Source organism: Camelus bactrianus, chromosome 7 (genome assembly GCF_048773025.1).
Source record: "Camelus bactrianus isolate YW-2024 breed Bactrian camel chromosome 7, ASM4877302v1, whole genome shotgun sequence".
Classification (NCBI taxonomy): domain Eukaryota; kingdom Metazoa; phylum Chordata; class Mammalia; order Artiodactyla; family Camelidae; genus Camelus; species Camelus bactrianus.
Window position 1 is genome coordinate 42,880,921 of NC_133545.1, and position 27,328 is coordinate 42,908,248.

At 37.7% G+C, this 27,328-nt stretch overlaps 1 long non-coding RNA gene across 3 annotated transcripts in view; it reads right to left on the reverse strand.

Moving 5' to 3' along the window:
* Positions 1–9,607: 9,607 nt before the first annotated feature.
* LOC123613429 (uncharacterized) overlaps positions 9,608–27,328 on the reverse strand; it is a 41,196-nt gene continuing 23,475 nt past the window's right edge. The window contains exons 5-6 of one of the 3 annotated variants that reach the window (XR_012508144.1): positions 20,417–23,857; positions 9,608–15,357 (exon numbers count right to left, since the gene is read on the reverse strand). This is a non-coding gene — a long non-coding RNA (uncharacterized LOC123613429). Of the gene's footprint in view, positions 15,358–20,416; positions 27,148–27,328 lie in introns of all 3 variants that reach the window. The other 2 variants (XR_012508143.1, XR_012508145.1) reach the window with 2 other exon arrangements.

Consider the following 27,328-nt stretch of genomic DNA (forward strand, 5'->3'; position numbering starts at 1 on the left):
TCATTGGCCCGCCTCTTCCGCCGCCGCCGCCGCCGCCGTGCGGGGTGGGCGGGGGCGGGGGCGGGGGCGGGGGCGGGGCCCATCCTCATAAACATCAGCTGGGTCGCTCACAGGGGCCGTTTCGATAATGCGTTTTTGACTTTTTTAATTACTGCTTTCACCGGAAAGTTAAGTAACTTACCAGTTCCATGGAAATGGTAGCCCAGAGATATATGGACTGGTACCATATCCTTGCCTAGATCTTTAAAAATCTGTCTAAGCGAATCCATTTATTTTGTGGATCAGAAAATAGAGAACCATAGAAGCGAAGAAGCAACCGCTGGGCTGAGGCTGCAACCCCTCCCTCTTGGCCTCTCTCCCAACTCGTGGTCTAATCCGGTGCTTGCTTAACTACGAGGTTTTGTTCTATGTAAAACCTCGATTTCTCCTAGGAGCTTTTCAGTTCTAATGCTCTATGATTCTACTTCCTCTTATTCCAGCAGTGGCCTCATTTTACCCTCATTTCTGAGTTAACTGCTTTCGTTATTAGTTTGTGTGGGTGAATTTAGTCCCGTATTCACTTCCATTATAATTTCTAGTATCACTTTGTTATATAGTTTACCGTACTAGAGAAGACCTTCAAGTTAAATCCTAACTCCACAAAAGCAAGTGTGTTCTGTTCTAATTCATTATATTTGTGTGTTGCCATAAAGCTCTGATAAAATTTGCAACTTCACCAGTGAAGAAAGGATAATAAATTAGATCAAGTTAAACGTTGAAGCATCTTCTAAACTCAGAACATACAAAATCCTCCTCTTTACTTCCACATATTTAAGATTACAATAAATTTGGTAATACAGGTTTTTAATATTTGCTGACTTATTTCCTTTATGTTGAAATCTTTGAACTTGATATTGTTCTGTATATCATAGTTGATCATAGATTTCAAAAGAATCTTTACAGATCATTTAGTACTAATCTTATTTTACAGATGAAAAAAATGGTGTGATAATATCAGTAATCAGTGTTACTGGTAGCAAACTACTTGTAGCAGTCTTTTGTCTTAAGAAATGTAAATACAGCAGTGAACTTTATAAGCACAATTTTTCCGAAGTGTCACTCTTTGTATTTTTTAATCAATCACATACTTACTTGCAAGTTAATAGATTTCTAATTACCACCAATTTTCAGTTAATGAAATCAAGAAAACAATATGCTTAATAAAAATCATAATTGGAAAATATTTTTGTGCAGTTATTTTTACTTTATTTTGTTATTTTTAAAATTTCTTGAATTTTTAGACCTTATTTTCCCCGTGAAAGTAGTTTAGTAACTTTAACATGCTTTAATCCCTCTAATAATGATCTCTTGAATCTTTAGTGTTTCTCCCAGCAATATAAATATATATCCCTTCAGTATTAAATAGAATTTTTAAAAGTAGCATATTATATGTCTAACAGTGTACTAGGAGTATAAGGGATATGGATCCACAGTCCCTTATATGAAAGGTTTAGACCAGATGGATTTCAGAATTCAGAATTTTTCAGAATTTAGAAAAGTGTACTTTTCGTTACATAATATCCCACAAGGTCTGGGGCAGCACTATGTAATCAAGTTAACATTTTTTCAGGAAAAATTATGAAGATGACACCACTAAGTAGGATAAATAGAGTGTCTACATAGTCTTTGGATCAGGTTTTTCAGATCAGGTGTTGCCACTTTGCCACTATGCATTCAGGTCAAGTTTTATCAATAAATGAGTTCTGGTCAGGATCTGTGGAGTACACAGTGCTTTCCAGTCACTGTGCCAGATTCTTAGATTGTCTGTACTCCTCACAGCAACCTGTAAGGTTTTATCCTAGTTTTGCAGGCGAATGTGGGTTTAGAAAAATTAAGTAACTTGCCCAGAATTCCAAAAAGGACAAACCAGACTTGAACTCAAATTTATCATTTCCAAAGTTCATACGTGTTCTACCACGCCATGCTACTTCTTGTTAAGTGCTTTGGTCACCTCCTATGCGCTCGGGATTATGCTAGGTACACTGGGGAGAACAAAGGACAAACCACAGTTTCTTCCCTGAAGCTGCTTTAAATCTAGTTAAGCTATTACAAAATGGTACAGTGAAGTGTTAAATTTGTAGGAAATGAACTCTGAGAAGTAAAGTAGAAAGAAGGATTGATACAGAATAATTAATTTCAGAATTAGCAAGACTTTGTTAAAGAAACTGGACTCTAAGCTTTGAAAGAGTATAAGGATCTGAAAAGGTATAGAAAGGGCTTAGGTAGAGAGAATAATTAAAAGGGCACAAATGGACAATTAGGTAGTACAACATGGGTTGAAAATCAGAAAAAAAAAAATTCATGTAGGCATGTTTTAGAAGTATCTTTCCGGATTTTAAAAGCAGGTAAAATGAGTTTTCATCTTTTGGAACAGTGGTTTTCTTTAGAGTTTGTAGTAAACAATCCCTTTGCTAGAAATGATTCTTTTCTTAAAAAATAACATCTGTAAACTTTTGTTTTAAAAAAGAGAGCTTTTAAAGATGAAATCTGAATAATGGTAGATGTTGGATAAACAGAGAAAGAGAGGATTCAAAACACTCTAAAGTAAGGTAGTTTATTTCCTCTTACCCTGTGTTAGGAGATAGTTGATGTACTCCTTGCTCCTAAAAGCTTGCCTACCGTTACTCTCCCAGATGTTTCTATAAAACTTTGCTCCTTTGAGGTGCATGCCAATGAATAAACTCCCTCTTCTCTTCTTGTTGCTGTCATCTGGTGATCTCTAAGTCACTCTTCCTCATTCACTGAAGAGTTTCCCCAAGTGCACAGCCTTCCTCTTCATTCCAAGCCCCTCAGTGTTTACTTGGACAAGATTAAAATTAAAAAGCCAACAAGGGGGGAGGGTATAGTCCAGTGGTAGAGCGCATACCTAGCAAGCATGGGGTCCTGGGATCAATCCCCAGGACTTCCGTTTTAAAAATAATTAAATAAGTAAACCTAACCACCTCTCCCACCCCAAAACAAAAACAAAAACAAAAGAAAGAAAAAGCCAGCACCTTGGCCTTTTACTTTCTTGAATCCCTCATCTTCAATAATTTCCTCCTCTCTAGTCCAGATATCTATCATTGTGCTCTCATATTGGACCTTGTCATTGTTTCACCTTCAAAATCTAGCATCCTGCTTCCTGACAACAACCTCCTATTCCGAGGTTGCTTATTCAAATAAGGCCACTGTAACTATTTTTCAAACTCATTGGGGTCTCTAATCCATTCAACTTTCTCCTTTTAATACTTCCCTCATTATCCAATTCAGAGTCCATAGTCTATCATTTCATTAACATTATTGGAAACTCCCTTCACTTTTAACTTGCAGATTAAGTACAATTTCCCATAACAAATACATTTACAAACTCTGTGGTCATCATATGCTTTACCACTAAAGGTTATGTCTGGGAATACCAAGCAAAAACTTTGAAGTTAAAACTGAGGGAAGTTTCTTGCCCTATCGGAGAGTGAAACTACATAATTTATGGTATTAAAAAACAGAGCCTGCAGAGGTTTATACTTTAATAAGACCTTTGCCCCACCTGGCTCCTAACAATGTTCTTTGTTCCTTGTGCAACTGAGAGGTCACTGGTATGTAAATATTCTCTAACCTTTCTTCCTTATCTTACTGAGAAGAGTAATAACCAACAAAGTTCTTTGAATTCTTAAGGTACTTATGTCAACAAGGTCTGGTTTTCTGTGTTTCTCATCACATACCTTTATTTTTTGAGTCACTTACATAGCGATGGTAATTAAAATTAATAAAAGTTATTTTAAGAAAATGTTACTAACTGATCTTCTAAAGTTTTAATTTTAACAAACACTGAATCAAACTTTTAGGCTGAAATATGTTTTTATTTCCACAGATCCTATCCCCTCCCACTTTCTCAGGAACTCTACATAATCTCTCTTATATTCAAGCCCTCCATCTCCACTGGGTCTTTCCCATTGACTTTTCCAAGTCTGTGCATTTAATTTTGTTTTTAATTCCCCAGCTCCATCTTGCCCTCCAACTTCTACTGCCTTTTGTCTTCCCCTTCACAACCAAAGTCCTCACTAAAAAAAAATTGTATTTCACTCCTTCATTTTCCACCTTTCCCTTACCCTACTTCATTCCAGATGCTGCCCCATCACACCAAAAGAGGTTGCATCAATATCATAATGTGTATAATGTGCTCTAGATCAGCAAATCCATCTTAATATTCATGCATACCCCATGGATGCTAACCTGGTGTCTGACTATATCCCATGATTTGCCTGTATCTCAAGAGATCCATGAGAAGGAATTTGAATTTTGCCCGTGATTGGAGAGTTTGATTATTTACCTGATGGATACCCAGTCTGCTTCATGAAACATTAAAACATTTTTGAGGGGCCTAAAAATTGGGGGGAGGTGTGGAATTTGGGGACTATTGTGTAAGTTACCAATTTATTGCCTCTCAGTTCGAAATTCACCTTTTTTACCTGCTCTGTCAACATGCACTAGGTCCTTTAAATATTTTTTCCTTTGCCAGCTGGAATGATTTAAGCTTCATTAGTAGAAAGTGCTGGAGGGACATTGCAAGAGGAACAATTCTGCTTCCTGGTTCCTAAGTACCCACTCAACAGACTCTTGCAGTGCCAATGAATTCACTGTCTTGCTGCTGCCGTCCACTCAGCTTTCCCAGTGTCCAGCTCCTACAGTGCACAGGGTTTGTCAGTTGCTGATTCCTACACTACATGGTAGCTGGCAGCATCCAGCACCCAGCGTTCCCCTCTGGGCAGTTTTGTGATGGAGTGCCTGCAGTGAAATACTTCTTCATGAACAACTTTCCCCAGACCTTAGAGGGCAGATTTCTGGCAAGTTCCAGAGGGTGGATATCCAGCAAGTTCCAGCAGCTCAGCAACACAGGGTCTTCTCTGTAAGATGGATTCTCTGTGGGACTTCTTCATTCAGTGACCTATAACCAAACCATCAAGGTCTGGATTTCAGCACTTCACTGAAGGTGCTCTTACTTGGGCTTGTATCTCAGTCATGGGGGTAGTGTCTGCTCCTTATATCTGCTATCTTTAGACTCTTTGGAGTCCCCTTTACTCCTTAACTAGCCCAGTTACTCCAGCCCCCTGTTACAGTTAATAATTCTTTATTGTAAACTTTCTCTATTTAAATCACTAGATGCTTTCTCTCTACGGATAAGACCCAGACTGAAGCAACCACAGTAACCTTTCCTTTAGTTTCACGGGCCTAGATTATTTTTCCTTCTCCTTAAGTAATTGCTCGGTGAGTTAACTTAGTTCTGATCAGCTAGGGCTACTGCCACATAGCTCTTTGTTATACTGCAATTTTGGACTGCTACTTGATGTTAATTATAATGCATAGGGGCTAGAATTTCTTCTGTAACATATAGTTTAGGTTACAGAATTCAATGAATGATGATTTATTGCCATTTAGCATTGGGTTTCATAGATAAAAGAAATTACTTTATTCCCAGAAGAGACCATGGCCATCCTGCCATGAGGATTAAGGGAAAAAAATGAAATTATTACTAAGTACTTATGTTGAGCATCTTTAGAAACTGACTTATATTTTATTAATAAATTGTGAAAATGGACTTTTATGATTGGTTCCTGTGATATAGCAAGTTCTAAGAAGCTGAGAGTAGACAAAATTCCTCTTCCTAAATCCTTCCTTTTCCATACATTCCCCACCCTGTCAGGTACCCTTCCCAGGCCCAAAACCCCCACCCTTCAGACAGCAAACAGTCTAGTCCAGGGAAAATAAAGAAACTGATTCTCAATATATTAATCTCTGTGACTACAAGTGACTGAATACAAATATGAGGGTCATGAAATAAACGTTGTGAGCATGAAGCAATGAGCTTGTCACGGTAGGTTTTCATGAATCCGTGGAGAAGATCTCTTTAGATAAGGGACCTTCCCTTGTGCTTTTAAAATCACAATTGCAGTCATTCCAGGAGAACTTTCTTTTACCCCATATCTTCTTCAAGTTATCACCCTTTTTTTTCTTCCCTTCCCAACTTAGCTTCTTTAAGACTAATCTATATAACAAGATAATGTATTTGAGATATTAACCTATTTTTTTTTTCCTGGTATTTTCCACATCTATTGCTTACCACTTTTCCCAAACTTGCCTCCTCTCAAATCCACAGGTTTGTTGACTTGGGGAGGGATATAGAAGGCAAATCTTTCTGGCACTTTTTCCCAAAATCTCAAGCTCCCAGATGGGAGAGGATTTAGGCTGACAGAGACAATGGCTTGAAGAGGAACTGGGGGCAGGGGGATAAAGATGGAGGGAGAACAGGTAGCATCTTCCTCAACCAGTCACCAAATTCTGCACTTGTCACTTTCTGAGTATTTCTCACATTTGTCCTTTCCTTGCCATTCCCTACCAGCTGCTACTTATTCTAGGAATAATGGGCAGTTAAAAGATACATTTTCCATATATATGTATGTGTATGTTATATATCACATATATAATATATATACATACACACAGTCTAATTAGTTTATTAAAAGCTATTTTTAACTTTGTAAGAAAATTGCCTTAAAGCCTAGATCAATGATTGACACTATGTCTAATCTGAAGAAAGTAGGGTAAAGATTTAGCAATTATCTGGTTCATGTGATAAAGACACTTTCATTGACAATATAAACCAAAAAATAACGGTGTCTAAATCACCATCTTATTTGCATTGATCATATCTTCTGGGTGATTTATAAATCTTCATTTTCATTATGAAGAAAGAAAGCCTAGTTGTAGATTTTTCTTGTCTAAAACTTATCATTAAAAATAGTGAAGAAATTTCCTTTTCAGAGCACTTTTAATGCTCTCCACAAGTCTGACACTTTAGACTCCAGTACAAGTACTGTCTTTGTCACACAGCTAAGGTCACATTTGTTAACATTCCTTATTAAGGGAAAAGCCTTGCTGTGTGTTCTTGATTTTCATTTCTGACACTTAATTAGAATTAATGAAGTCACCCCATTTAGAGATTGCAAGAGCTGCCAGGACTCCTGAAAGTTCTAGAAAGAGTGATGAAATCAGTGACTTTACTCGCTTGAGGCCAAGTGATACCAGACACATCGATTCCACATGTGTAGTTGAGAGTCTACGTGCCTCCCAGTCTGTGGGGAAGCAGCGGAGTGAATCTAAGGCATGATCTTTGGCAGCTTTCTACAACACGATGGGCATGAAGAAAGATGTTTATAAAAGAACACATTTGAATTCCTGGTACCTCTTGGTGGGATCACCACATTGTCAAACAGTAAAGGAATGTTTAAATACAAATAAATTATGCTTTCCCTGAATGAAGTCTCCTCTCTGATGTGTAAATACTGGAAATGCACTTGGGAGTTCCAAGCTTGAGTGAGTGTTTCATTTCTCACTTATGGGATTCAGCTCACCTCTTGGCACCCATGATGCAGTAAACAACAGCTTCCAGATGCCAGAAGCACACTCTGGACAGCAGCCAGAAGATGGCTGTGCAGATGACAGACATAGTGCTTCACACATAGCTCCATCCTAGGCTGGCTGCTTGATTTATGTACTTATTTGATATCTGATACATCAAAAGAAGTCACATACCTTAAATCTAAGCTTTGAAGCATTATAATAAACAGCCATGAACACACCACCCAAACTTAAGAACTAGGACATTTCACAATTTCACAAAAGTTCACAAATAATAAATGCTGGAGAGGATGTGGAGAAAAAGAAATCCTCCTACACTCTTGGTGGAAATATAAATTGGTACAGCCACTATGGAAAACAGTACAGAGATTTCTTAAAAAACTAAAAACAGAGTTACCATATGATCCAGAAATCCCATTCCTGGGCATATATCTGGTGAAAACTCTAACTGGAAGAGATACAAGCACCCTAATGTTCATAGAAGCACTATTTACAATAGCCAAGACATGGGAGCAACTTAAATGCCCATCGATAGATCACTGGATAAAGAGATAGTATATATATAATGGAATACTACTCAGCCATAAAAAAGAATAAAATAATGCCATTTGCAGCAACATGGATGAACTTAGAGATTATCATACTAAGTGAAGTAAGTCATACAGAGAAAGACAAATATCATATGATATCACTTATATGTGGAATCTTAAAAAAATGACATAAATGAACTTATTTACAAAACAAAACTAGATTCATAGACAAAGCAAATAAACTTATGGTTCCCAAAGGGGAAAGAGTAGGGAGGGATAAATTAGGAGTTTGGAATTAACAGGTACTCACTAATACATATAAAATAGATAACCAACAAGTACCTAATATATAGCACAGGAAACTCTACTCAGAATCATATAATAACCTATAATGGAAAAGAATCACAGAAAGAATATATATGTATATAACTGAATCACTTTGCTGTACAACTGAAACAAGCACAACACTGTAAATCAACTATACTTCAATTTAAAAAAAGAAAAAATATATTTAATTAATCTTCTGCAACTTCATTTTTTTTTAAACTTAAAGAGTATGTTTCTAAGATTTATCTGTGCTATTGCTTGACAATAGCAAAACTTATGAATTCACTCTAAAGTTATTGGACATTTGGGTTGCTTAGTGGGTTTTTTTCCCCACTTTAATCTGTTTGCCAGTATGAACTGCTGCAAATGTATAACCTGGTAAGCAGGTACAAGAGTTCTCTAGGTTAAGTTCTAGCTGGGGGACAGGGTTGTGTGGAATTGTTGAGTCTCAGACCATGAGCAAGTTCAATTTTACAAACTAGTACCAAACTTTTTCAAAATGACTATATCAATTCATATTCTTAAAGTCTTGTATTTAAGAGCTCCTATTAATCCACAACCTCTCTAACACTTTATATTATCAGACCTTGCTTTTTACCAATCTAGTAGGTGTAAAATAGTATTGCATTTGGGATTAATCCTGAGCCTTCTGCCCAGAAGCAAATATACTCTGGCTTATTTAACCCTTAGAAATACAGACCATTATGGTACTCCACAATTGTACACTGGAGTCTCCTTTTCGTGGAGATAATGTAACCACCCCATGCTCTATAGAACATAAATTTGAATTGCTTTTGTGATAGCAGGGTATTTACTCTCGGCTTCTTACAGCTGTAGACCGATCCTTCTTAGGACCAGGTATGCACGTCCCCATGAACCTGACCTGGCCACTGGCAGGGAACTGAAAAAACCAGGGTCCTGGTTTCATTCTCCAAACCACAGAGACTTGCAGGATCCTCGCCCCTAGTTCTCTCTCCTTTGCCCTGTTCAACGTGACAACAGTGATTTCCGGACACAATTGCTAGGCTTTGATTTCTTATTCTTCCTTGGTTCTCCTCCTGCTGTTCCCTACACTTTTTGGGGGAGGGCGTGAGGTGGGGTGAGGGTTAATAGCAGAGATAGTTACTGAGCCAGTGGGCCTTAAAACTACCCATTCCCCAAGGACCACCCCACAGGGAGAGAGTGAACACCACCAACAGAACATAGGTGTCCTCTCTATGAAATGACAAATTTTGAAAATCATGAGTTTATTTCAGGATTTCAAATTTAGCATATTTTACTTCAGGAAAATAAACATCTTTCTCAGATTCTAGGAGCAATCTTGTTGTAAGCATTATACATAACACATATGTACATGATACCAAAGAGCTTTCTTATCTGAAGTACACTCATGGAATATTATATAATTATTGGGATGAAATCTAAAAGGTGTACAAAATTTTAATACGAGAAACTGTTAAATATACTAAAGCTTGTGTAAACTGTGCTAAGTAAGCACTTTCATAATGTTTGTTTAGCAATTGCTTTCAAGGAGATTTTTCTGCCTACCAAACAGACCCATGATTAGGTTCCTACATCTTGTTAAGGCTGACTTGTTAGTTGGTGAACTTGTTAGTAGACTCTAATTTTTTTTGCATGTCACTTTTTACAGAAAAAACCCTGGGGTTCTGGGAAGGGCCTCTCACATGTAATAATGATGCCTTATTCCCAATAGTTTCCATGAGGAAGGAAGAACAGAACCAAAAATGCAGAGAGCAGGACAAATGACCGACTTCTGCATTATACAAAGGATGGAGGAGGAGGAGGAGACATATAAGAGTTGACTGAGGGGCAGAAGTGTGATTGCAGTCAGCCTTGAAGAAGGCCAGGAGTTCTTCTGGTGCTTTCAACCTCTAAGAATAAAATGTCAGACTTCATATTCAACATGGAATAATTTCTTATAGACACTTTGTCTGCAGGCATCTCCCTTTACCTACCAACTAATTCCTACAAAAAATCCTGAGCGTGGAGGGCATTCAATGATCAAGAAACAAAGAATATAAGAAGCGAGTGCGTGAAAGGGTGGCTGAACAGTAAATAGTTCAGCATTATCCAGCTATTTGACACAGAAGTATATTGTGTGCTTCTCTTGCCCTAGCCTAGATGAAGTAATGCAAATTGTGTATGTATATTTAATTTCTCATGAAATATTTTGGACATTCAAAAAGTATAAAGAATAATAAATACCCATTTACCCTTAATTCAGTTTAAAGGATACAATTTTATCAGTACAGGTGTAAGCTCCTATTACCCCTTCAAAGATCACAGTCCATTCCCTACAAGGATAACTACTGTTCTAAATTGAGTGTTTCACATTCTATGTATTTCTTGAAAATTCTATCTCATGCCAAATCTGTGGACATTATGAACATACTCTTTCAGTTCTAAAGCTCTAGGGCACTTCTGACATTGTGCTAAAAATATCTTACTGCTCTAATTAGTTAATACTAAAAATATTTTTAGCGGAACACGAAGCTTTCTACGGTGTATTATTTTAAATAAGTCAATTAAATGGTAGTAAATATCTCAAGTTCAACAATAAATTTAATAAATCTGAGGCCTCTCGATCAAATGTATAATTTCTATTCTACCTTTTTTAAAACTTAAAAAAAAAAATCAGCCATTCAATAGTAGAAGCAGCTTCGCCAAAGTCCATGACATGTATAAACAACTGACAGTAGCCAGAATGTAGTATTTTAAAGGGACTCATAACTAATGGGTGTACTCTATACTCTTGGAGGTGGATAAAATTCCCAGTGAACCCAGCCTTGTGCCTGACACTCCCTGGGTATAATTAGGCATGTTTCAGAGTTGTATGAATGCTTGTTAACCAGCAGGGCACCATTTAATAAATCTCTGTACTGTTATAGTCATCTAAGAGACCTGTCTGCTAGACACCAAGTCCTTTTGCCAGAGTGGCAGAACAATTGATGTCCTTAGACAGGGCACTATTTTAGACTAGCTCGGTAAAACATGAATGGGTCCAATGAAGCACAGTTTATTTTGTATGGGGTCAGATCAATGCTGCATTGTTGGGAATCAGCAGTGAAGATAGTATAGTCCAGTGACTTGGTCTGCTGGTTTTCAGTTCCTAGGACAAAGACCTTGTATTATTAATTCAAGTCCACAATCTTTTCGTCGGAGACTGAAATCTAAGGAACTCTGAAAGTTGACAATTTGTTCTAAATTCATTTAATGCCAAAACCTTAGGCTAATCTGAACTCATTTAGTGGCAAATCATCACCAGCACAGACATTAGGTTAAAGTCCATCTGTGAACCAGTTACTGTGACTATTTATATGTTTTACTGCAGAAATATTAATGTATTTGGTTAGAGGGTTCTGCTCCAGACCCCCTGGGGGTGCTAGTTAATACACAGAATTACCATTTTAAAACCCCAAAACTTTTGAATTCTAGAACATAATTGGCCATACAGGTTTCAAATTTGGGATTGCTGAGCTAATTTAGTAGCCACCATGGGCTGGGCCGTCATCCCTTTCACTACTTCATTTTAGTCCCACATCGACCCTATGATTGTAATCAGCACATTTCTGCACCTCTGTTGCTGCATTAACACACATGATCGAACATTTAATAAGATTTTTCCTGTCGCTTCTGGTTGCTGGGAAAACCCCAAAACAGCGAACATAAGGTGCTAAAACTGAGGATAATAGGTGCTTGTACTTTCCACCTTCAATTCTGAAGAAAATCTTCAGATATGTGCCCTCAGAACTTGCTAGAAGCAAAGCTAGATTTGCTTTTCCAGCCATCACCGCATCACCAGCAGCTTGCACACAAAAACCAGAAAGTCTGAAAGAAATGTCAGGATTATGAGTTCCTTCTCTCCACTGTGTTTTCCTTTGCTTCCTCCTTTCCTATCCTCTACCCAAATCAAGTGACGAGGACACTAAGAGAACCAAGGGGAGGGTCCTAAATTGGGGAAGTGCCTGTGAGAAGAAGAGAGCCATCTTCCAGCTGAGGTTATGATGATGCCCTAGAATTGCTGAGCTGCCCTCTCTGCATGTTTGAGCAGAGGGGAGAGGAACTGGAGAGTGAGGACAAGGAGGAGGGAAGGAAAGTCAAGGAAGGAGGAGGGTCAAGGAGCAGCCTGCTCCTTTGCCAAAGCAGCACATCTGATGTGCTCAGGGATGGCACTGTTTTAGGCTTAACTGGTAAAACATCAATTAAACTGCAGTTGTTTTTTTAATTAGTCAGATTCCCAACAGACATGGCAAGGATGTGGAATTTTTCTCTGGCTAAGTGTACAATGAAAAAGATAGGCAGATAAACAACTAGGTCGTACTGTATAGCACAGGGAACTATATTCAATAGCTCGTAATAACCTAAAATGAAAAACCATATAAAAAAGAATATACAAGTATGTATAACTGAATCACTATGCTGTACACCAGAAATTAATGCAACATTGTAAATCAACTATACTTCAATTAAAAAAAAAGGATAAGCAGGCTTGAGCTGCCTTGTGGGTACCCCCCTCAAGAAGGCTGCCTGTGGGGCAAAAGGACCCCAGCATCAAGTAGAGTTATATGGGAGAGAAGAAGGAGTTGACAGACTTTAAAATACATCAGGCTAGTTTATCCCAAATCAGAGGAACAAACAGTGGAAAGGTCAACAACAGAGACCCACGAAGAATCCCTATATACGTTCCATGGGACGCCTGTTTGTTTCATGGTGATTATCTACAGTCAAGAGAGGGCAACAGCGTAAGTCAGTAAAAAGGCACTTGCCCCCCTTTCACTGCTCCCCTCCTTGCCATCATACATAGAGGAGAAATGCAGTGTGTGTGCAGTGGGTCTTTGAGGCTTCTCTCACTTTGATATTCACAGGCATCCCCCACGCCGCCCTCCATCTCATTCCATCTTTTCCTCCAGTCCTGACAGAGAGAGTGTTTTTCATCGCTTGGTGGCTCAAGCACAAACAAAAGAACATTGTTTCTCTCAGCACAGCAAAGCAGGCTGGAATTTTCCAAAGGAACCTGACTGAAGACAAAGGGACATAAGCAAAGGAAACACAAAGTCCGTACGTATTGTCAAGCCAACAAAGTACAGGTTTCCAACCATACAACAGCTCAACTGTGCCCAGCTCTCAACTGTTGTGTCTCCCCTCTTTCTGAGAGCCCTGTCCAGAGAAATTCTACTTCAGATCATCCACAGACCTTCTCTCCAGACCTTTCTTTGTCTCCAGACCTCCTTAGAGGAGGGTTTGAAAGACATCCTGCACAAACAATGGGTGAGGCATACATGGATTAAGAAATAGCATCCTTTCTTAGCTTTTGAGTCAGACAGACCTTTATGAGAGTGACTTTACCTGTCCGAGCCTTAGTTTTTCTCATTTATATAGCACCTATTTGGTAGAGCTGTGAAGTGTTCACTTAAATGCTTGCATATGGAAGTACTCAGAAAATGTGTGCTATTTTTACCATTATTCAGGGTAGGAAGTCAATGCTGGTTGGTTTCAAAACCACCCACTGTTGTCTCCTTCTTCTATATTTATGTTTTCTTCTCCCCATTCTTTCTCACATTCCTCCCACCCTCACAGACAGGTAAAGTTTATTTCCTCATACCAGAATGTATCTAACAGGTTGCCCTATTAATATGAAGAAACCATATCAAACCCATCAATCCACTCACAGGTGAACCTTGGCTTCTTAAAGTTCCAGCCTGGCATCTAGACCATGAGTCCTCAGTACCATGACACTTTATGACATCCCAGGACTAGCTGCATATTTCCACCTGTCTCTTCTCTGAAGGACATCTTCATTTCCAAAATCCAGGTGGTGGATCTGATCAAGGTCAGCCGCTCATCACACTTTCCCCAACTCATACAGCTCATGTTTGAGCAGGTAAACAGCACATTTTTGATCCCCATCCAGGTGTGAGACAGGCCCAGGCTCAAACCTTGGCTCAGTACTAAATGACTAACAACAAGTGCTTAATCTTTCCAAGCTTCAGTTCACTCTTTGTGGAATGGTAATTCATTTATCTCCCTAGTCTTTGAAGATTAAGAAGATAAGAAAATGAATGTCAAGCACTCAAGGCAAAGGCTGGCCCATTCTACTACAGGCACAATAAATGGTGGCCGACAGCATCATTGCATGTTTATAGTATCATAGTTACCTTACCCAAACAATGAAGTGGACAATTTACAACAAAAGATAAAAAAGGACTTTCTTTTACATAGTCTTTCAATCACGTAGACTATAGTCAGTAACCAATGATTCTCAACCTTGTGGTTCATAACAGTCACTGGTTTATCTCTGAACTCTGATGAATGGCCTACTTACCTTAGGTAGAAATCTAAATAGCACATTTATGGACCTTGGTACTATGGGTTTCCTAATTATGGTCCACCTTTATTATCAACTCCAATCACATGACTAAGCAGAGTTTCCCTGTATTTATTGTTCTTGGAAGACTGTTGGTTAAGGGTAAATAATTTGAATGACTATTAATGGGTTTACATTTCACATTCATATTTGAGATGGAGCCCCATGCCCCAGGCTGCCCTTCATTGCTATCTGAAGTCCCTCCTGCAAGAAGGTAGATGACCACCCACCAAGTGGCTGTTGGATTGAGTGGATACAAAGCTGCATTTAACAACATTTCATGTATTTTATGACTGCCTCCTTTTCCTTATGTCCATATGTTTTCCTGACCCTTTTCTACCTTTATCATTTTGGTACCTTAAGCTTCAGATTTGGAAGGGACTTCAGGGACCATCTAGTTGCTATCCAGCATGTGGATTTCCGGTGAACTTCTTGGTTTCTGGTATCATATGCAAACACATCATGAAGAATCCCACTTGCTCAGCTTAAACCTTGTTTTTGTTCTTTCTTACATGGTTCAAGATCCTCATCTCAGGCTTTCTCCACTTTGACAACCTTTTTGGACACACTTCTTGCTCTCTGACATCAGAAGGTTCACAGAGTTTTTCCAACCCTCCCCTCCCCCCACCTCCTGCGACACACTGAAGCCATGGCTGGTCCTGCTGCCAGTAAACTCCCAGGGACCTGGAGGGCAACGAAGAAAAGAAAACATCTATCACTGCTCTGCCCTGGGACTGACATCCAATCTCAGAAATTATTTTCATGCAACACTTACAATCGGGCCATGGCCTTTCATGTCCTTGTACATTTGCACAAATGAATCGTGAGAAATGAAACAGAAATGCAACTTGAAAATGCATCGTGACTCACAAAACAGATCAACTGCACTGAACAATAAAGTGCCATACACACTAAGATCAAACTGACTGAACCGTAGCCCTTCCTGATTCAGATCTTCCAAGTAGAACCACAGGCCCTAAACTAACAACTAACTTTGCTGACTCATATGTTCTATAGATAGGAACACTGGCTCTTCCAACAGCTCATCTCATTTACAAATTCTGAACAACTTCTGCCCAGATCACACTTACTAACTGCCATCTAAGCGTATCTAATGATTAATTGCAACCTCAAACTAAGTAACATTCCTTCCCAATCAAAAAATGGACAGAAAACCTAGACATCTCTCCAAAGAAGACATAACAGATGGCTGACAGGCACATGAAAAGATGTTCAATATCATTAATGATTAGAGAAATGCAAATCAAAATTACAAATCAAAATCACTGAAGCGGTATCACCTCACACCAGTCAGAATGGCCATCATTAAAAAGTCCACAAACAATAAATGCTGGAGAAGGTGTGGAGATAAGGGAACCCTCCTACACTGCTGGTGGGAATGTAAATTGGTGCAACCACTATGGAGAACAGTATGGAGATTTCTTAAAAAACTAAAAATAGAGCTACCATATGATCCATCAATCCCACTCCTGGGCATATATCCAGAAAAAATGAAAACTCTAATTCAAAAAGATACATACACCTTAATGTTTATTGCAGCACTGTTTACAGTACATGGAAACAACCCATGCTCCCATCAATAGATGACTGGTTTAAGAAAATATGGTATGTGTGTACAATGAAATTCTACTCAGCCATAAAAAAGAATGAAATATTACCATTTGCAGCAACACAGATGGACCTAGAGAATATCATACTAAGTGAAGTAAGTCAGACAAAGATGAATATTATATAATACCACTTACATGTGGAATCTAAAAAATACTACAAATGAATCTATTAACAAAACAGAAACAGACTCACAGACATAGAAAACAAATTTACAGGTCACCAAAGGGGAAATGGAGAGGGTAAGGGATAAATTAGGAGATACAAACTACTATGTATAAAACAGATAAGCAACAGGGAACTATATTCAAAATCATGTAATAACTTATAATGAAAAATAATCTGAAAAAATACAGCTGAATTACTTTGCTGTACACCTGAAACTAACAAAACACTGTAAATCAACTATACTTCAACTAAAAAAAAAATAACCTTCCCTAATGCCTCCCTTTTGAGACACCATAATGGCTGTACTCTGCCTTGCTCAATATGTACAAGCCCAGCCTTGGATGATCAACAGGTTCCCCCAGTGATCTCTGATATGGAAGCTTAACAGTTCTTCTGCCTTGTTATGCCATTTTCTTCTTGTTTGCCTAGCACACACCTACCCATGCTTCAAGAATCCATTTAAATATCACTGCAAGTCTTCCCTGATTCCTCCTTCACCTTAATCCTCAGCACCATTTGTAACCCCATCCTCTGTGTTCCCTGTGTACTTGGCTCAGACTTCCATTTACTTTTCTCCCCTTGTATTTTCACTCTTTTATTTGTGCCTGCCAACTCTCTCCACCTTTCCTTAAGGGCAAGATCACCTTTATGCATCTTTGTATGTTCCTTGTCTACTCTGGTTTGGGGCATGGAACAGGCACTGAATAAACAACTCTTAAACCCAGATTATTATTCATAAGAAAACTACAAACAGAGCCTTAAGGTATAGATGTGTTAAGTTATTCTTTCTTGGCCACTATCTATGTGTCAAGGAGCCTCATGCAGAACAAATCTCCATAATGCCCATTCCTTTGTGGTGAGAAAAGTCTACATAAACTGTGTACTGGATGGCCAGGATCACAAGCACTGAAATAGGATTACAGAGGCCCAGATCATGGGCATGGCAAATACTGTTAACAATTCTCTTTTGCAAAGAAGAAAATCAATTACATTAAACATTTTCATATTAAAAAATTTTAAATTATTAAAATAATAAATGATGTATCTACTATAGATAGTGTGTAAGTCCTTTGAGAACACCATCTCCAGGATCCCAATCCCAGCCCTAATTCCCCAAAGGTATTCATGGTTATTAAGCATGTATTCTTTCAGATTATTTCCAATCATTTATATACATGGGAAAAATATAGTACTGTTTTTTATATATGTTTAACATAAATTTAATCATCAGTGTCTTTAGATCTTCATAAACATGAAGTTTTACATGTGAGACACTACTGGCAAAAACTGCATAAAATATACTTATTTACTTGGCTCTGTTACTTAACCTGTGTTTAGGTAAAAATGTTAAGAATTTAGCATCCTCAGAGTATGTGTATATTTAACATATATTGAAATACTTATATTAATAAATATAAATATATGTTATATTAATCTTATTTTTCCCAAAGATTATAACTGATTCCCAATATAGCTCAGGGGAGTATTGTGAAGACTTATGAGATAATTCATAAAACTATTTCAGCTGTTTAGAATGCAAAAGCTAAAAATAAAGAAGTAAGCTTTGAGTGATCAAAACACCTAAATGCACAAAAGCCATATAACGTCTTTAGTGGAAAATTAATTATTACTTAATTCTCAGAAAGCCTGCATACAGTCACAAAGTACTTATTCAACACTAGAGAAATAATAAATGGAGATACCACTTCTTTCTCAGTTTCCTGCATAAAACTTTAGTTTGCCTATGTAAATGGGTCATCATTACACATATAATTTTATATTTTATAATAGGAAGATCACATTCATGAGCAATAATTTTATTTTAGCAGCAACTTGAAGTTTTTCCAACCAAACACTGAGAAAGCACTTCTGAAATGTATGATGAAAAAGTATCAGGGAATGATGAATTGATAAATTTGCAGCTGGGAAGTTTTAAGTGTTTGTGCTTGTGGACTGTATTTGCTAATAAATTGTGTTTTAAAATCTGCAAGAAGTTTTTAGAAGTGCAATTAATATGCACATCAATAAGCATTCCAGGAAGTCACCAGCACAATACTGAAAAGTGATATAAATAAACCATATAGTCAATGTAGCACTTTATTTAAGCAGCCCCTTCCTTATGGGTGAAGGCATTGTCTGTCCTAAAAATAGCTGGAATAGGCAACGAACATTTTTACCCAGCTACGAGTTTGTCCTTTTTTTGTTTTTTGGAGGGGGGAGGTAATAATGTTTATTTATTTTTAGAGGCTGTACTGGGGATTGAACCTAGGACCCTGTGCATGCTAAGCATGTGCTCTATCACTGAGCTATACCCTCCCCTCAGGTATGAGTTTGTTCTTTCCCCACTTAACCATCCTGGTTAGTGAGCCGGCCACTGGAGGTTATTCTTAGATCCCTGAGAAACAATCAATCTTTGCTTTCAACATGAAGTCTGCTGGTTCCGAGAAGCCCTTCTAAGTAGACACCAGCCCTGGATCTCTTTTAAAATCACTTTTCAGCAGATGGTGGTGCTTGGTCCCTGACAACTTTGTGAAGTTATTACAACAGCCCTAAACTGCCATGTCTAGATCCTTTTTAAAAATTGATATATAATTGACATAACATTGTGTGAGTTTAAGATGTACAAGGATATTGATTGATATATTTATATATAATATATATATGCAACATATAAATATAGCTTTAGCTAGCACCTCTATCCCATCACATAATTAACGTATCTTTTGTGGTAAGAACATTTAACATCGAGGCTCTTAGCAATTTTGAAGTATGTAATACAGTATTGTTGACTATAGTCACTATGCTGTGCATTAAATATCAGAATATCTTCTAGTTGCAAGTATGTACCCTTTGTGCCTTATTCTGTACCTTGTTTTGTGAGAGATAATAAATAATGAATATGTTTAAGCCACTAGACTCGAGTCTCTGTTACCCACAGCTGAGTTGAAGCCTAACTGATACAAGATCACAGATTGCTTGGGGTTAATTCAAATTTTCCAAGCTCATAAGGGAGACTTACGTACTGTTGATAATATTCTCCACATTAAAGAATAGGCTGTGAAGAAAGCGACTACAACAAGGTGATTTAGTCAAGATTCTGTATTTGAGCTCCGAATTAATTCAATGATGGCCTCAAGAGAGTTAGATCTGACTCTGAAATCAATTCCGAAACACACTTAATATCCTTTCCACATTTTATTCTTCTGCTTAAACTAATCATTGTGATGCTTGTGAGAAATAGTAGGCGTTTTGCCAATTTTTCTAGCTGAGAATAGATTCAGAATGTTCCTGAGATGAACTCAAAACCCAGGTTTAAATACTTATATTTTTATTTCTTATATTTTGTGATTATATGAAAATGAGTTTCATGAAAAAAACGTGTAAGTCAATTTTGTTTTTCTTTTTGAATTCTTACTCCTATTTTTGGCTCTTAAAACCTATGAATCTCAACTTTTTATCTTTTGCATTCCACAGACTATTCCACAATGATAAAAAATACACATTTATCTTTACTGAGAAACACATTTTTATGACCACAGGCATTCTGCTTAATGTTTGTAAAGGTATCAAAGACAAAAATTGCATTACTGTTGGGGTGGGTGGATTTTGTCATGAAGGATAAGCAGTTATTTCAGAGTCCATTGTTCTACTTAGATTTTACTTGAATCTCAACAAATGGCATGTATGCCCTTGACTGAAGACTGCTTTTCTATAGCATCAAACAAACTGGATTGAAAAATAACCAAGTAGATACCATAAACTGTCTGAAAGGCAAGTTGAATCACCTAAGTCAGTCTCTTTTGTGTTGGCAAACTATAGTGATTTTGAGTAACTATTAGTTGAGATGTTTTGGGGTGAAAGTAAAAAAAATAATAAAAATTAAAAGTGGCTTTAAAAATAACTTATTTTTATCACACAACACAAGTCCAGAAAGCTCTAAACTGACCTCTTTGCAGTTTCTTGATCTTTATCCTCATCGTCACAAGACGGTCTCCTGGGCTCCAGGCATCACATTTTCACACAACCACATAAAAAACAGAAAGGCTGGGGGTGGGAGGTGGGGAGAAACTTTTTTCTTCTCTTCTTTCCCGCAAATTCCCAGCAGACTTCCCCTTACAACACAGGCCAGAACTGAGGTCCCGAGAAAGGTGGAGAATGCAAGTACTTGGCATTTTCTGCCTCTGCTGTGGGAGGCAGTCCTGCCAGCAAGGAAGACAACGGAGAGGAGGCATGACCATGGGAAGGCAGCCAACAGCGTCTGCCACAGGGGCTTTGTAGCTATGGTCACTGCATGTGCCTTGCCGGTTTCTAAGGGCCAGTGAGCTAAAATTCTGAGTCTGCAATGTCACAGTGAGTAGGAGGAAGAGGAGAGTGGAAAACACATGGCTGGTAACCTGCAAGAATCAGAAAAGTTGTGAACTCTCCCTAATCCACAAAGCCACTCAAGTCAGCAGGACAAAACTGCCAGGGTAATCAGCTAAATACTGAACACCAAATACTGAGTGTTCCCTCAGAAATCCTTACTGGATTTTCTTCCCCACTCTGAAGCCTCACGCATTATTGAAAGTGATCTCTCTGTTGGAATTCCCCTTCTCACTGGTTTGACTGGAAGTTTACTCCGTGTTTGTTCGTTCCTATTTTTATTCACAAGTTCTCTTGCATTGCCGGAGGACCAGGAACAGTAGGGAGTTAGGAATTCACAGTTAGAAATCCAGAAGCCAATGGACAGAGCATTGTTCACTCTGCTTATTAAAGATAATATGATATCCCACTTGCATTAATTAATGAGGACACCTTCCCTTACAGAATCCAAAGAATGATGCCATGACAGATTTTTGTTTCATTCAGTAGAATTCCATCTTCCCAGCACCCTCAAAAGAGCTATTCTCAGTATTTCCATTTAAACAAAGCAGTTAATGCAGAGCAAAGCAAGAGGGAGATTGACTGGTCATTGTACATTGTACATTGTAGACAAACAACTTTTGTTTTGTTGTGGCTGTTAATAAAAACATGATATCAAACATCCGAATCAAATTTAAAAGGCCAGCATTTGAATATTTTTAATTAGAAGGACTAGTGCATAGTGCCACATTTAGTCAAATCTAGAGTCCCTATTTCAGGCTTAAATCATAAATGTGGGCATTATTGCTTTTTACAATACACCATTGATAGAACACCAACTTTAAAGCCAATTAAAGGTTGGCAATCTTCCTACCATTGGCAAAGTAACACTTGTTAACAGTTCCCCTTGTGACACGTTTCAGCATAATCACTGATTTCTGGAAACCTTATTTAGCACTTACGGATATTTTGAAATCTCTAATGAATTTCTTTTTATAGACATTTTTACATTTTACTCTAATTTTTTAAAGGTGTTCAGGTAGTTTAATTTTATACACTCAGATGGTGAATGTATCCAGATATTTATATGTGAAGGACAAAATGCTAGAGTGTGTAGAACTATACTCTATAAATAATGGTTTGCTCATAATACTCAGATTTTAATCATTCCATTTCTGAAATCTAATTGTACCCAAATTCATTCAGAAAAACTTCACATTAGAATCAGAATGTGCAGATATTGTTCTGTTTAATAAATTACAAGTTCTTGTGTCATTTAAGAGTTGGTTAAAAAAAACAGAATAAGTAAATTCTTTCATAGTTATTTACTTCAAATAAAAGTGTTTTGGAGGCCAGTAAAGCCTTTTTTTCATTTCATATGGAAATAATTTGATAAGCTTGGCAACAATGTGGCAAACAAAATGAGCTAAGAACATTCAAGTTCTTTTAGTCATGAGTTACTTGTGCTGAACAGAGAACTAGCTTCCCCCAACTAAAGAACAGCTTGATTATATGGTATGCAAATACTAATGGGAAAATGAGCAATGGCTAGTTCTCACTTAGGTTTTGTATTCTGGCAAGCTTCAAGTAGAGGATATTAATTCAAGGTGACACAATGCATTCAGATACTCAATATCAGAAATAACATTAAAACAAGATTATAGAGGGCATCCTGAGATTCAATATTAGAAACAGATAAAATTGATACAAGATGATACAATGTATCCAGATATTGGCAGTAGATTGATTCAGGTAGAACTGAGTGACTGTCACAAAACCAGCAACCCTCAGAAGCTGCTCACATCATTTTTTCTTTTTGTCATCTAGTCACACGTAAATTAGCAATACTGGGCAGGACCAGGGGATCAGAAAAGTCACATGATTTGCATAATGTTTAGTTTGATTTAATAAATGGAAAAATTCTTCCAAAGAAATGTGCTAATTGTTTGGGAATATGCTTTTTAAAAATTAGAATAAGATACAATTTTAAAGCTTTAAATGCTGTTGATAATAGCAAAAAATCACAAACATCCCTCACAAGTAAAAATTAAGGTTTGATTAAACAATCTTAAAGTTGGTGTGGCAGAGACAATCCACTGCCCATCCATGTCAATTAACCTTCATTTCTTAGTAACAGCCTGATTGCATTCTGGGTATTCAGGGCGGCAATGCACCCAGCAAAAAGACTACATTTCCAGCCGACCTGAGAGTTAAATGCAGCCTCATGACCAAGTTCTGATTAGTGCGATGGAAGCACAGCTGGGCATCTGAAAAGGCTCTTTCAAAACCCTGATTCAGCCTGGAAGAGTTGGTCCTATTGCACTTCTCCCTTTCTCCTCTCTGCTGATGCTAAACTCCAGCAGCCAACTTGGATCATGAAGTGACCTTGAGGATGGAAGCACCACATGGAGGATGAAGAAGCAAAAAGAGAAAAAAAGTCCAAGTCTTGTGGACTTCGTGGAGCATGACAACTTCATGGGCATGAAAGCTGTGCAGTCACACAAGGACCTCCACTCAGAAGGGCCCTGGGCTTGATTTATGTTTCTGTTGTCATTATGAAAGTCTTAATAATTTTGCCTTTGAACTTGTGTTTTGTAAGTGAGGTCTGACAGAATGACGGAGCATGTGTGTAAGAGGGGTACATGCAACATGCTTGGTTGCTGTTCCTTGTTGCCCCACTGGCATGAGCCCCATGAGCTCAGAATTCCTGTGGTCCCACAATGAGCCGGAGTTCAGCAAGACTCAAAGTGAGTCCAAGGAAGGCACCTTCCATCTCCAACTGATTAAGCCAGGGCCCTGACATCCCTGAGAGGTCACACTTTTCATCTGCACCAGAACTTGCTACTTGGAAAGAAGGCAATGGCATTTCTAGAAACATGACAGCCAAGGAAGCCTGTTGCACCATTTCTTACTCATGTTATCTTACCCCTCTGTAACAGTCAACAACTTACCCCACAAATGATGACGTAGAAAGAAAAGGGAAGGTAAGCCAAAGTTCCTTCCTGTTTCAGTCCTTCTTACTCATCAGTAACATGAAGGTAGAGTGCTGGTAGAAGGTGTATGTACCAAGAAATAAAATAACAACAGATGATTTCATTTTGCACAACATATTCCAGTAACAGGGTGCACATGCGTGCACAAATACAAATTATGTGATTTCAGTGATTCCATATACAATTCAAATGTTCTTATATTTGCATCTAAACTGGCATTGCTCAATATAAAATGAAGAGTAAAATGTATACTGATGAACTTAAATTTTTATCTTTTTGTTATGTAGAATGACATTAAATAGAAAATTAAAAAACACCATGACAAATCAAGAGAGAGATCACAGAAGGAAAGAATCTTTATAGACACGGAGGTTTGCAGCAGAGAAAGGGTATGTTCACAAGGCAGCCAAGCCAGGAGACAAGAGAACAAATGGCAAATCTGAATCTTAAATCTGCCTCCCTGTAGATGAGGGGCTTGGAATATTTATGGGATAAAGAAGCAGGGTGATCTTAGGCATGAGGAAAGGTGACTGGAGGTAGGGAATAGATGAGGTAATCATTGTTCTGGGCAGCCACATCTGAGATACATGCTTTTTTACATGATTCATGCTTAAGAATGGAGGTGTTTAGCACAATTCGAGGGAGGAGTTTTTGGTTCTCTGACATCAAAGAGTCATTTATCTGCACAGGCCCAGTTTTAGGGTCGATGGTCCCAAACAATCTTAGCTGGCTTGAATTGGACAAGAGCTGACTTCAAGTTCTGGAAAAACAATGTAAGCTCCCATTATAATAGCGAGATGTTATCTATAGGGGTGGTTAAAGAGTCAAAAATAATTAACGCAGCTTGGTCAGCGAAGGCAGGTTACAAGCAGAGTGATTTTTAACAAGCTGTTCCCTTACCTGCTGTTCTGCAAGACAAGCTCAAGAATTTCTGTTAGTCACCAGTTTCTGTTAACCCTGTGGGACATGATTTCAGAACTTTCTACTTTCTCAACGAGAGGACCCACATTCTCATTTTGCACTGGGCCGCACAATTAAGTAGCCAGCCTTGACTTCTTAGAACCAACATACCATCCGTGATCTGCCTACCTTTGTGCTTAAATCACTGTTATTTTGTTATAGTCAAATCTAATCTTAAATGACACTTATAGCATAAAGGGTAGCCACTAAACCACTGCTAAAGAAGGATATTTGGTTATTGGGAAAACAACTTTTTTTAGGTTTTTAAAAAGTGGGATATGCACAGGATGTGACTTAAAAAAAATACACAAACACAAGAACACAGAAATAAAAGACCAAAAATAATTACACTAAAATATTAATTACGTTTATCTTCAGGGATTGGAATTATTGAGGATATTTATTCTCTTATTTTGTGTGTGATTTTCTGCATTTTTAAATCTTTCTAAAATAAATACTGATTACTTTTATAAGTAGATAAAATTTAGAAAATTTACAAATGAATACTGAACCAGTATGAAATTTACCATTAAATCTAGAAACCATGTACAACTCAGCCTCAGGTAGTTTTCCACAGTTTCCTTAATTTGGAATTTTTCAAATTATAAAAATGATGCAGGCTGGTTGTAACAATTCAAAGTTATCTAAAGAAAAGCTGATTTCATCTCTCTATTCCATCCTTGCTGCCTATCTAAGGAAACATGTTGAAAGACTGACATGTATCTTTTCACAAATTATATAGTGGAATCAGACCTGTATGATTTGCTCACTTCACCAACACAACCACACAGACTGAAAAAAAGAGAGAGAGATTTGGGGGTTTAGTTGTTTTCTGTGAAATCAAGTCCTGTATACACATTACTTTACTTTTATCATAAACGTCTTTACAAGTCAAAACATATAAATTTAACTTTATCATTTTTCTTATTTCATGCATACATAGAGACACAGTATTTTATATCCCATTTAACCCATTTCATTTTTGAGCATGGAGGTGTCTTATTTAAATAGAGTTTATTAAAAATTCTGTCTATGCTGCTGTGGAGGGCGGGAGGTGGTTTAGGTGGGTGGGATAATGCTTCTGAGTGAACCCCCTCCGCCAATCTTGATCAGAAGTTCATCAAATAAAATGTTTTAAATTTCTGTTTCCAAACAAAATACATTCACCAAGGGTATGTTTTCTCCTTGCCTCTACTTTCTCATTCCATATTTCATCTTATATCATACTACACTGTTCAGTCAGTCCCCTGGTTTGCAATTTGCTTTTCGATGTGCCATCCTGTTACTCTTTAGAGGGAAACTAGATTTGGTGCCTTGAAGAAGTAAGACTGTATGTAATTTAATATTTGTTAGTTTAACCTTAGAAACTAGGGGAAACCAGAAGTTTTCAATATAGCAGTACCTGGGGAGCAATTGGGGGAATCTTTTTCGAGCTGTAAAAGAATTACAAAACAGGCCATGCTGAGATTTAAAAATTGAGGTCATTCTTACAGAATAGGTTTGTGAGGCACTGTCTCAAAACTGACCAATTCAGGGCTTTGAGTAGACAAAGTCTCAGTGGATTCTAGGTGACCTCAGTGTCCTTTTTAGTACAAGATAGTTAAAAGAAGATCCTGTCTTTTCTCAAGTGCATGTGCATGTGCATGTGCTTGGCTGCACTTAAATCTTCATTTAATCTGAGTGGGCGAAGAGTTATTCTATAAACCAATGGTTCTTTTATCATTTTAAAATACATTAAGTGAATAATTTTTTTCTTTTTTGGCGACAAGTTCACCATTGCAATTGTCTATTGATAATGAAGTCACACCTTCTTAATATTGCTTACTTATGGCTTTATCATCATCAACAATTATTCATTGTGCACTGACATGCTTTGCAGTCTCTGCTGATGGGACTAAAAAATGTTTCTCTCACCAAAGGGAACATGTAATTACCCTTTAGGGATTATTTTCTTTAAAAAAAATTTGTGGAGTTTTTATTCCCCAAACTCTTTCTAAAGAAAAATCTTTACAGGATGTAAATGCAAAATACAGATGAAACAGTCATAACGTTGAAAATACTGTGAAGACAAGAAAAAAATAAGAGAAACTATTACTGAGTCCAAGCTCATACTGCTAGCCATACAACAGGCCAGTAAACTGAGGGCCAAGTTGCTGGGGCAAGGAATAGCAACTTCATTCAGAAAGCCCGCAGACTGAGAAGATGGTGGACTAGTGTCTCAAAGAACCATCTTGACTGAGTCAGAATTCATGCTTCTTTTATACTAAAAGGGGAGGGATTAAAGTCAAACATTTCCTGGTTTCGGGTCCGCCTCTGAAGGAAATGTGTGAATTCCATCCTGCCGTCATTCACTGGTGGTCCTGGTCAGGATGTTTCCTGTGATCTAAACAAAGGTATTTTATCTTAATGCCCATTATCTGGGAGGCAGTGTTCCCAGAGATGGGCCGTTATGTATAATTTAAGCTTATAAGCAATGTCCCTTTAGTGATTAACTTGTAGCAAAAGCAATAGAATACAAAGGTTAAAGTAAAAGAAACAGATCCAATATGGAATCAGATTTGTTC